A 13,706-nucleotide genomic window follows, 5' to 3' on the forward strand; every position below is an offset into this window, starting at 1 on the left:
CCAATAGGGGAAACAAATGGAATTACATATGGACTAACCCTGAGAAGGGGGAGTGCGCATAAGAAGGTGGTTAGCAGATAGGGAAAGCACGAGTCCACCCAGGAAGGGGGAACTTAACCGTGGCGGAAAAGCATATGGGAATCACCAGCGGGGATCGGCCATAGCAGGCACCTATACCCAAGACAGGGGCTGACCAGTGGGCAGACCTACAACGTAGTGGGCCAGCAAGTGACTCCTCCGCTGAGTCAGTGCTGGGGGCCTCGGAGGAGTCTGCAGGGCTCACCGAATGGGGAACTTTACTGACAGACAGGAGGGTGCACATCTCTCCGTGTTAGGGAAAAAAAGGCACCGCAAGCGTGTACAACACCTACCTAGTTGTTTCCTCAATCACCAAAGGTCCCTAACACCCTTGAGGAAACCGGCTCCACTCGCAGATTATAAAATCTTGCCAATGTGTTGGGTGTCGCCCAGCCCGCAGCTCTACAAATGTCTGTTAAAGAAGCGCCGCGCGTACACGCCCAAGAGGATGCAACGCTCCGAGTGGAGTGCGCACGCATTCCCGGGGGGCGTGGCTGACCTCTGCTCAAATAAGCACATGAATGGCCTCCACAATCCAGTGGGATAAACTTTGTTTAGACACGGCACTTCCCTGCTGCCGTCTGCCATAACAGACAAAGAGCTGCTCAGAAGATCTAAAGTTCTGAGTACGGTCCACACAAATGCGCAGAGCGCGAACTGGACAAAGTAAGGACAGGGCTGGGTCTGCCTCCTCCGGGGGCAGCACTTGCAGGGTTACTACCTGATCTCTAAAGGAAGTGGTAGGAACTTTGGGCACATAACCTGGGCGGGGTCTCAGTATAACGTGAGAAAATTCCGGCCCGAATTCCAGGCACGAGTCACTGACCGAAAATGCCTCCAGGTCCCCGACCCTCTTAATGGAGGCCAACGCGACCAGCAGAGCTGTCTTCAGGGACAGAAATCTTAAAGATACTGTATCAAGTGGCTCGAAGGGATCAAATCGCAGGCTCGTGAGAACGAGGGCGAGATCCGAAGAGGACGTGAGAGGGGGGCGAGTTGGATAATTCGCCGAGCGCCTCTGAGGAACCGGATGATGAGGTTATGCTTTCCCATGGTGCCGCCAGCCACCGCGTCATGGTGAGCGGAGATGGCGGCAACGTAAACCTTGAGAGTGGAGGGCGACAGCCTACTGTCCAGCTTCTCTTGAAGGAAAGAGAGCACAACACTGATCTGGCAAGATCGGGGGTCTTCTCTGCGAGAGACACACCACTCAGTGAATAGACTCCACTTCAGGGCGTAGGCGCGCCTCGTAGAGGGGGCTCTAGCCTGAGTGATGGTATCAACCACCGCGGGCGGCAGGTTACCTAAGTCTTCCTCGTGTCTATGGACCACACGTGGAGGTTCCAGAGATCGGAACGAGGGTGCCAGACGGTGCCTTGTCCCTGAGAAAGTAGGTCCTCTCTCAAAGGGATCTGCCATGAGAGGGCCGTCGCGAGGAGGGAGAGCTCTGATATCCAAGTCCGGTTGGGCCAGAGGGGCGCAACTAACAGAACCTGTTCCTCGTCCTCTCTGACCTTGCACAGTAACTGCGCGATCAGGCTCACTGGGGGAAACGCATACTTGCCCCGAGGTCAGCTGTGGGCCAGTGCATCCGTGCCGAGAGAGCCCTCGGTCAGGGAGTAAAACAACTGGCATTGAGATTTCTCGGGGTAAGCAAACCGATCGATCTGGGCCTTCCCGAATCGCGCCCATATCAGCTGGACAGACTCGGGGTGGAGTCTCCATTCTCCAGAGTGAATCTGCTGCCGTGAGAGCACATCGGCTGCACGGTTGAGCATACCTGGGATGTGAATGGCGCGCAGCGACTTCAGCCGCGGGTGACTCCAGAGGAGCAGACGGCGGGCGAGCTGAGACATGCGGCGAGAGCGCATACCCCCCATGCGGTTGATATACGCCGCCGCCGCCGTACTGTCCGTCCTGACCAGCACGTGTTGCTGCTCCAGCACCGGAGAAAAACGGCGGAGAGCAAGAAACACTGCCAACAGCTCTATGTGATTGATATGCCAATGCAGCTGGGCACCTACCCATAGGCCCGCAGCTGCATGCCCGCGACACACGGCTCCCCAGCCTGTGCTGGAAGCATCTGTCGAAACAACAACATGACTGGACGCCTGTCCCAGAGGCACACCGGCCTACAGGAACGAGGGGTCGTTCCAGGGGCTGAGGGTGCGGCGACACAGCGCAGTAACAGAGACTCGGTGTGTGCCCGCATGCCATGCGCGTCCCGGAACTCGATCTTGAAGCCAGTGCTGAAGTGGTCTCATATGGAGCAATCCGAGCGGCGTGACAGCCGCAGCGGAAGCCATATGCCCCAGGAGCCTCTGAATATATTTCAGTGGGACCACTAACTTGCTGTCGAGCTCCCTCAGACAATTCAGCAGCAGGCGAGCGCGCTCTCCGGAGAGGCGCGCTACCATGGTGACCAAGTCCAGCTCCATTCCGAGAAAAGAGATCCTCTGCATCGGGGCGAGTTTGCTCTTTTCCCAGTTGACCTGCAACCCCAATCGGCGAAGATGCCGGAGCACCTCGTCTCTGTGCGCAGTCAATTACTCCCGAGAGTGGGCTAAAATGAGCCAATCGTCGAGACAATTGAGTACGCAGATGCCCGCGAGCCGAAGGGGCGCTAGGGCACCCTCCGCCGAGTCTGATCACGCGTATGAGCCACCGCGAGGGGCTGGCCTGCGCTAACCAGGCAGGCAGAGCCCTCACTAATGACGTCATCGCAGCAATCGTTGAGGTACCCGCGGAGGGGCAGCGCGGAGCGGGTGTGCTAATCCGGGGAGCGCGAGGGTCCCACAGAAGAGCTGGAGGAGAGCGATTCGCTGTGGCTCCGCACCCTGACTCCGGAGGGGGGGCTTGGGGGCTGGGAGAAGGGAGTCCGTCCCCCCAGCGCCCGTGAGCCGCTGGCGAAGCATGCAGACCCTGCGAGCTGAGAGGCGGCGCGTCCCAGGCTGGCAGGGCCTGCAGTGCCCGTGAGCCACTGGCGGAGTGCACCGAACCTACGAGCTAGAGAGCTGAGCTCAAACTGGCAGATTTCGGGCTGTCACCTCCGGGGAAGTGGAAAAGTGCCCTTTCATTTCATGGCAGTAAAAGGTGCCGTTGGAAATGGCGCCTCGCCCTCCAGCGGGGAAAGAGCAAGTTCCCTCCTCTCCAGATGACCTGTCCCAGGGACGATTCGACGTGCTCGCGTTCGCCAGAGGCGAGTGCGGGGGCGGTGCAGCTCTCGTAGGTGGGCGCCTTTGGCGAGGAGCAGGTATGGATGGCACGGCGGGCGGAGCGGGCTTACGGGGCCGCCGATTAGACATCACCCATCAGACTGCTCTCTCACTGCCTCGAATTCCTGGGTGAATTCGCAGACTGTGTCGCCGACCAGCTTGGGATATGGGCGAGTCAAGAAAGCGGACTTTGTCAACTTCGCGCATATCAACCAAGTTTTGTTAGAGGTGGGGCTCCTGGACCACTAGTGTGGACATCGTCCTCCCCAAAGCACACGCAGCGGACTTCGTAGTCCGAAGAGCTTAGTCGGCTGCGGTGTGAAGCTCATAAGCCTGGGTTGGACCCACCCTCATGTAGCTCGGCCAGCGCCTGCGGTGAGGCTTTGGATGAGAGACGAGGCAGACCCCGCCAAGAAGAGGCGCTGCGCGGATTAACCGCCATCGCACACTCAACCTGAGGAATCGCCACATACCCCCTGGCCGCTTCACCACCAAGAGTGGTGAGGGTGGAGGGACACGCAGCACGAGCAGAAAAAAGGTGCTCTTTAAGACCGTGTGAGCCTACTGTGCGTCGCCGGAAAGAAGAAGGGAACGCCCCTCTAGTCGGTCAGCAGCCCGGGAAAGCACGGCTAACACGTCCGTTTCAGTATCCGTTTTGACAGCGCTCACCTGCCCGAAGGGGGCGAGCGGGTCCAGATCATCGTCGGACAATGAAAGCCCAACCTCCGATGCCGCGGAGGACATATGATCTCCGGTGTCAGCTACCATCTGATTAGACGGATCACTCCCAGTACCCGAAGCTTGGATGGAGCGCTTGGAGGAGCGAGAGGTCCGCGAGCCCTTGGGCGACTGATTATCTCTCGCTGGAGCCCTCAGATCTGCCCGAGCGCCCGCTGCAGAGCAAGGGGTGACTGGGGTGGCTCGCTCTCTTACGAAAGCTAACCGCGATCTCAACTGCAGTGACGACATGAACTGCCCCCGAGCACCACATTAACATGCTGGACCCCCAAACATGTAATGCAGTGATCGTGCCCATCATCCGGAGCCAGGAAACCCCCGCAACCAGAAACGCACAGTTGGAGCGCCATCTTGAAAAGGACGTGGTGCACGACTGTGTCCGCTCTGGAGGACCGGACCCAAAGGGACGCCAGGCAAGGGAGAAACTCAGCTCGACCGTCTGCCGCTGCGTGGACTCGCTCTGGACCGGGAGACACTCGTTCGCTCGAAGTGGCTGTAGACAGCAGGAGGAACCCTCATGAAGCTCGATCAGAAAAGTCTCTGAAGCGAAAAGGATAGCGTCTGCTGGACACAAAAACACAAATGAGCTTATAAATATTACTATTTTTTTATTAATTATTAATATAAAATAAATGAAAACAAATGAAATTATTACTATTTATTATTAATAACGTATAATGTTAATAATATCAAAAAATAAAGTAAAACAAATGAGCTTATAAACATTACTATTTATTATTCATTAATAATATAAAATAATACTAATACAAAAAGCTATTGGACAGGAGGTGAGGTTAAAAAATAATAATAAAAAAATTAAATGTCAATTCTTAATATTATAATAAATAGTTATTATCCAAATACATTGATATAATTATTTAATATTTTGTATGAACATTATGTAATAAACATTTTAATAAACAATTTTGAGATGTATTACAATTGCCTAAAACATAAAGAAATGTTAAATAAAGGCAATTGGGTGGGAGAGGTGGGCTTTATAATGTCTAGTGTACTTTTATTCAGGCATCATTTATTAAAAATAAAATTAAAGTAATACACAAATGATCTTATAAATATTACTATTTATTATTAATAATAATATTAAATATTGTTTCCCAGTTCTGGGTTGCAGCTGGAAGGGCATCCGCTGTGTAAAACACATGCTGGATAAGGTAATGGAAATAAAATATTAATAAATAAAACAACACAGTAAAACACAAATGATCTAATAAACAGTTAACCTGCAGTATAATACATCATTACATTATTGAGTTAAATATATATTATAATAAATATATAAATGATATTTTATTATTAATACACAAATGACGAAGGGATATGTAAAGGATCTTTATTAAATGTTATTGGACAGGAGGTGAAGTTTTTTGAGGTAATAATTTATATAAATGTAATTTTCTAAACATTATAATCATAATTGTTATCCACATTAAGATGATCATTTAATATTATGAACAATATGTATATTATATTATATTATATTATATTATATTATATTATATTATATTATATTATATTATATTATATTATAAGTATAATAAACCATTTAATGTGTATTAAAATTGACTAAAACATAAAGAAATGTTTAATAAAGGCAATTGGGTGGGAGAGGTGGGCTTTATAATGTCTAGTGTGCTTTTATTCAGACATTCTGAGTGTGCCTCTCACAGGTGAGAGTTTTATGTGTCTTTATGACACGAAGTACATCAAATATTGTGGTGTTACTATATTTTTACATACATATATGTTTGTGTTGTTGAAAAGTAAATGTAAAAAGTAAGCTTATCAAATGATGTTCCACACTGGTACTAGTTAAAATGACACTATATTTGTTCAGTACTAGAGCTGTCAAACTATTAATCACTATTAATAGCATCCGAGATACCAGTTTGTATTTAATAATACATTAGCGTATACAGTACACACACACACACACACACACACACACACACACACAGTTGAAGTCAGAATTATTCGCCCTCCTGTGAATTGTTTTTTCCTTTTTCAAATATTTAGCAAATTATGATTAATAGAACTAGAACATTTTCACAGTATTTCTTATATTTTTTGTTCTGTAGAATTATTGGTAATATTTCAACTGTAATAAAAGCAGTTTTTACATCTTTTTAAAACCATTTTAAGGTCAATGTTATTAGCTCCTTTAAGAAATATATTTTCGATTGTCACCAGAACAAACCATCATTATACAAGGACTTCCCTAATTAACCTAATTAGGCCTTTAAATGTCACTTTAAGCTGGATAGTATCTTAAACAATATCTAGCAATATATTATTTACTGTCATCATGGCAAAGATCAAAGAAATCAGTTATTAGAAATGAGTTATCAAAACTGTTTAGAAATGTGTTAAACAGAAATTAATGACAAAAATACACAGAAGCGCTAATAATTTAGGAGGGCTAATAACTGACTTCAACTAGATACACACACACACACACACACACACACACACACACACACACACACACACACACACACACATTTCACAAAAATAATTTTTTGTTTTGGATACACTAATTGTTTGACAGCACTATTCAGTTCATATATTTCTGCGAAAAACCATAAACAAAAATATAAACAATCTAATGTAAAACCGTAATAAAGAAATAAATAGCAAATAAATACAGTAATATATTATAATTCAATAAATAACTATTATTAAAAGAGATGTAATCATGCTCATAAATGTTTCATATTATTGTTATTGATATGAGTAATATAAGCTACAATACTCTAATTATAATTTAGTTTTACAAATATTTAAAATATTATTGGGCGGGAGAGGTGGGCTTTATAATGTCTAGTGAAATATCACAACACAGACTAAATGATCAATCTTGTGTTCTAATAATCTATATTGAGTCATTCTTATTATAATATAAAGGTGTTTTAGATGAAGTTGCACACATAGTGGTTAAAACAGCAACTGCATACACAACTAAGTGACCATAATGCTTAGTTCTCATTTATGTTTTTACATCCTTAATAAATAATATTTAAATATAATATAAATTCATAATTTATAACATTAAAACATTAAAATTAGGGTAAAACACAAATGATCTTATAAATATTACTATTTATCATTAATAAATAATATAAAACATTAAAAATATAAAAACAAAGTAAAAATGATCTTATAAACTTGACTTTCTATTATTACAGTTTTTCTCAGTGGCTTTGGTGCATTTCTCACAGCACTATTTACATTTGCACAACAGTTAATGCATTTCTCAAAACAATTAATCATTTGTACACATCATAGTAGCAGTTTCTCATTCCTTTCAACAAATTGCAAATGATTTTGGAGATGCATCAATTGCTTTCATACAACTCTCTGCTGATTTATAACATTATCATTTGCTTATGTCATGTCAGTAACTGAACTTGTGAATGCTGAATAGTCATTCCGTATAAAACTAATAGTCCTCATTTCATTACTTGGGTCATTATATACACAAATGTTGAACTAGTTGTCACAATCTGTCAAGCTAATTTTATGAAATGTTTTTAAGTTTTTTTTTTCCAAAGAATGTCTTTTTAATTGAACAATTTCCTGAATGATTTACAGATACATTATATGCTGCAGGGTCAGTTCCAATATGTTCTGTAATATTGTTTACAGTTGTGCACAGCTCTACCCAAAGGAAGTTTCTGTTTGTTGTAAATAAGGGTGTGTTTATTCTTTTGCACAATGCTGTGAATAAATTAGAATTGCAAAGAGCAAATGCAGTAAAACTGTGAAACATACATATTCAGTGTCTTGTACTCAGATACTTCAGTAAATGCAGTGATGTCTAACTTTACTGTAGTTTTCAGATGGCTGTGCAAATAGTATAAAGTGCTGTCTTGAGCATTTTCAGAAAGTGTCACCAACATCTGACTTTTTTGCATTGGAACAAATATACAGAGTAAACTATCATAATGAAAACAGGACAAAGTCATTTGACTATCTTGTTCATAAACAATGGTGTCAGGACTTTTCATCTTAATGATACAGACACTTTTATTGACATCAATATTTGCTTTTGAGAAATGAGCTCTCCATTTTGAGCAAGTGACACGCTTTTGCAGGTTATCAAGGTTTTGCAGTTTGTACTAACTGACTTGTGAAATGCATAAACTGTTGTGCAAATGTAAATAGTGTTGTGAGAAATGCACCAAAGTCACTGAGAAAAACTGTAATTAATAATATAAAGAAATTAGTATTAAAAATAAAGTAAAACACAAGTGAGCTCATAAACAGTTAACCAGCAGTATAATACAAACTTATATAATTGTATTCATAATATATTATAATACATATATTAAATTATAGTTTGTTATAAATGCAAAAAAGACAAAAAGATATATAAAGGATCTTCATTAAATGTTATGGGACAGAAGGTGAGGTTAAAAATAATAAAGAAAAAAACTATGAAAATTTAATTACCCATACATTAATATGATCATTTAATATTATTATGAACTACATGTAATAAACATTATCATAAACTATTTTGAGATGTATTACAGTTGCCTAAAACATAAAGAAATGTTTGATAAAGGCAATTAGGTGGGAGAGGTAGACTTTATAATGTCTAATGTAGTTTCATACAGGCATCGGTTATTAAAAATAAAAGTAAAGTAAAACACAAATGAGCTTATAAATATAACTGTTTATTATTAATTAGGATAAAATATTAATAATATAAAAATCAATAAAACAAAAGAGCTCATAAACAGTTACCTGCAATATAATACATACATATATTATTGTACTTATTATATATTATGATACATCTATTAAATGATATTTTATTATTAATACACAAAAGACAGAAAGATATGTAAAGGATCTTTATTTAATGTTAACATATTTTATTAAAAATATGAAAAATTAAAGTCATTACTTAGGATTATAATAAATAATTATTATCCCTATACATTAATATGATCATTTAATATTAGGGCGACGCAGTGGCGCAGTAGGTAGTGCTGTCGCTTCACAGCAAGAAGGTCGCTGGTTCGAGCCTCGGCTTAGTCAGTTGGCGTTTCTGTGTGGAGTTTGCATGTTCTCCCTGCATTTGCATGGGTTTCCTCCAGGTGCTCCGGTTTCCCCCACAGTCCAAAGACATGCAGTACAGGTAAATTGGGTAGGCTAAAATTGTCGTAGTGTATGAGTGTCAATGAGTGTGTGTGGATCTTTCCCAGAGATGGGTTGAGAGCGGAAGGGCATCCGCTGCGTAAAAAAACGTGCTGGATAAGTTGGCGGTTCATTCCACTGTGGCGACCCAGGATTAATAAAGGGACTAAGCCGAAAAGAAAAAGAATGAATAAATGAATGAATATAATATTATTATGAACAACATGTAATAAACATTATCATAAACAATTTTGAGATGTATTACAATTGCCTAAAACATGAAGAAATGTTTAATAAAGGCAATTGGGTGGGAGAGGTGGGCTTTATAATGTCTAGTGTGCTTTTATTCAGGCATCATTTATTACAAATAAAAATAAAGTAAAACACAAATGAGCTTATAAATATTACTATTTATTATTAATCCTAATATAGATCATATCGATTTAAACTTTTATTTATTTAAAATTTATTATTATTTATTTTTTAAAATTTATAAAGTTATTGAGCGGGAGGTGGCCTTTAGAAGTGTATTAATAATAAAGAATGTAAACAGTAAATGGAACAATAAATATACCCAACACAATAAAGAAGTAGATCATGCATAAATGTTCATAAATATTACTTATTAGGAATGGAAAAATATCCTATTTTAAAAATCAAATATTTTTTATTATAATTATATAAAAGCCAGTTACTAATATACAATAATATACTATACAATAAAATATATAGAACATAACATGTGTAGTGCATGTGTTAACCCAATTTTAGTACAAATTTGAGCATATTTATGTCTAAAAATCTAATTATAAAGACCAAAAATTATAAATTAATACATAAATAAATGTATAAATAAGAAATATAATAATATACACAGCTGAAGTCAGAATTATTAGCCCTCCTGTATATTTTTTCCACTAATTTCCATTTAACAGAGATTAGAATACTAGATTAATTCAAAATAGAAACATTATAGTTTTAATAACTCATTTCTAATATTTCTTTGATTGTTGCCATGATGACAGTACATAACATTTTTCAGAATACTGGTGTTCCACTTAAAGTGACATTTATAGGCTTAACTAGGTTAACTATTGTATAACAGCGGTTTGTTCTGTAGACAATCAAAAAGAAATTGTTTAAAGGGCTAATAATATCAATCTTAAAATAGTTATAAAAACAATTAAAACTGCTTTAATTCTAGCCAAAATAAAACTAATAAAACTTTTTCCAGAAAAAAAAATTACAGGAAAATACTGTGAAAAATTCCTTGCACTGTTAAACATCAATTTAGGAAATATTTGAAAAAGAAAAAAGAGCACAGGAGAGCGAATAATTCTCACTTCAACTGTATATAAAGAAATTTAAATATTCTAAAGAAACACAAGTACATAAATAATAGTTGTTGTTATTATCATTATTAATATGTAATATTAATTGTAATATATAAATATTGTATGTGTTATTATTGCATAAACTAATTTAAAAGTTCTTTAATGAAAATGTATCGGGCGGGAGGTGGGCCTGATCTTTAGTGAAGTTTTATTTACACACTAACTGAAAAATCTACAATATAATAAAGATAAAAATACGATGATAAAATAGGAAACTGTTATAATAAACGCACTAGTAAATATGCTTTCTAAATGCATAAACCATTTAATTTAACATTTTAATCAAAACGATTGAGGCATCACTTTTCATTCATCACTTCACCCCGCTAGTTTTTTGTTGTTGCAGGTTATTTCTTCTATTATTTTAAATGTTGTAATATATTTATGTACTGTATTATGTGTGTGAATATGAACTCATGAATGTAAAAGTTGTTTTGTGAAAGTGTTTGTTTTAAAATATAATAAAAAGGTCAATAAAATTCTGCTGTTTTTGTTTTCTTTGTTGTCCAATAATGAAAGCACATATATACTGATGGAGAGTTTGACATTCATGACTAAATTGTCTGTCCTGCTCTCTGCCTCACACTACATTTACACACATTATATTTACTTTCATTTATCAGACATGTTTCCACCCATTTTTATCCTCAGTTTGGAATATCACATAAAAACTGCTTAATGGATTGACAAAAATGTTGCTTAAACTGCAGGATAAACTTTTTTATCCAGCGAGAAAGAAATGTGCGTTAACTACAATATAAACACATTTACCAAAAAAATTCCAACATGCGGATCAAATGCATGGCCATATTCTCTTGCAAGAAGTCATTCACAGTATGATTTATGTTTTAAGACATGTGATTGGCTGTTTTTACTGATTACCCACCAGTGTCATTAATATTTAATGACATTGAAATGACAAATCCAAGTTGTACCAGTGTAGCTGAGGTCCAGAAAAATATAAATATTTCTGTTTTAAAATTCATGACAATTAAAATGAAAATCATGTTTATGACAGATTTATGGCAAGTTACATTGTCTTGGTAATAAGTTGTCATGACAGACGGATGTATTTGTTTATGTGATGTTTCTATAAAGACAAGTCTAACAATGTCAAAGTTATCATCCTAAATGCAAATGAGCTAATGACAGGGCTTGCAAAATCTGATAGCCTGAAGTCCCGGGGCTATTGTTTTTCAGTCAAGCTACCGAAATCTATCTACACCATGGCTGGCGGGCTATCTAGATATCAATCCAGCTGAGCTCGGTTTAGATGGTTTTTGGTAGCTGGGCTGTAAAACAATAGGCCCGGGACTACAGGCTACCAGAATTTGCAAGCTCTGATAATATTTCATTCTTATTTATGACATGTTTTGATGAATATATATATATATTAAGGGTGTCACGATCCTCCAAATCCTCGGTTCGATTACATTTTCGATTCTAAAGGCACGATTTGATTCGATTTTCGATTATGAATAATTAATTAATTAATGACCAATTAATTATTTGTAGCCTACTGTTTAAACTACCTGACCTGCATGGTCTTTGTTTTACCCGTAAACAAATCATACAGTAAATGAATAAAGGCAAGATACACACATAATTACCACCTGTCAATCACTTTTTCTGCGGGACTCGGGAATAGGCAGTGATCTGTGTCGTTATAATGGCGTCGGTAAAAAAGACGCACAACCAACAGGAACCAGCCAACAGTATCTGAGGTGTGCGCTAAAATGACTAAGTACAAGTGAGTGAAAGATTGAAGCAGTCCTTGAAATTGATCCTCTGACTGCCTGGACCTGCTGTCTCGAGCGCATGGCTGTGAGTGTGTCTGTGTGGTCATGTGATGTGCATTTTCAGAGGTAGAGAAGAAGGAGGGCTGCTCAGAAATGCTACACGCCACTGTGGGTGTCAAATCGTTGTCGTTCTAAAATGCCATTTAAAAACAAAGACAGTGTAAACAGGGCTTGAGTGTAAAGGGGGCGGGCGGAGGATCGTGATGCCGGTGTTGTCTATCGGACGAACCGTACGTAATACGTACATAGCAGAGCTTGCAAAACTGTGTTTTTTTGTCGACAACACGAACGTTGTCAACATAACTCACTGGAAATCCAAAATGCTTACACACCGGCGACTTTATTGAAAGAGAAGAGGGTTTAAGTTCTGTCGACGGGTCTTCTGCTTCTGCAGTTTAACAAGCACTTCAACAAGCCTGTTTTTTTCCCGCTTGGCAAGCCAAGCTGACGTGGCATGGGGGCGTGGCAGCATCGACGATTCTATTTTTTGATTCGATAATCGAAATTGAGCATAAATTTCGATCGATTTCGATTAAAAATCGAAATCGTGACACCCCTAATATATACACACACACACACACCAGCCACTTTATTATATACACCTGTCCAACTGCTCATTAACACAAATTTCTAATCAGCCAATCACATGGCAGCAACTCAATGCATTTAGGCATGTAGACATGGTCAAGACGATCTGCTGCAGTTCAAACCGAGCATCAGAATGGGGAAGGGAGGGGATTTAAATGATTTTGAAATTGCCATGCACGGTTGTTAGTGCCAGATGGGCTGGTCTGAGTATTTCAGAAACTGCTGATCTACTGGGATTTTCACGCACAACCATCTCTAGGCAGTGGCGCCTGCAGCTGTACGGCTGTACGCACTGTGCGTACCTACCATGAGAGGGCACGAATTAATGCTGTTTTATTTATTTATTTATTTTTTAACATAATTTAAACTGATTATTAAACTGTGTACATTCCGATAAAATGAAAAGCAAGCAAAAATATGAGTAAATAAAAGTGTGCGTTTGGATGTTTTAAAGTGTATGTATCCTGTTTGCATGGCAGGGGTTGGGTAAAAAGAAATCTATTGGCTCTAGTTTTGTTGGCGGTTTTTCTGCACACTTAAAATTATAATTCAGATAGCTATTGTTTAAAACAAGATTCGAAATAAGTAAACGTTCCTTAGAACAGCTAAACTTAATTGAGACATTTGCCAAAAGGCTTAAAAATAATGAGACCAATATTGATTACCCACATGGTGTGGAGACCGCAGTCTCAGCACCTGAGCCTCTAGAACTTCAGGCCCAGCACTCA

Source organism: Danio rerio, chromosome 11, assembly GCF_052040795.2.
Source record: "Danio rerio strain M-AB ecotype USA chromosome 11, GRCz13ab, whole genome shotgun sequence".
Taxonomy (NCBI): domain Eukaryota; kingdom Metazoa; phylum Chordata; class Actinopteri; order Cypriniformes; family Danionidae; genus Danio; species Danio rerio.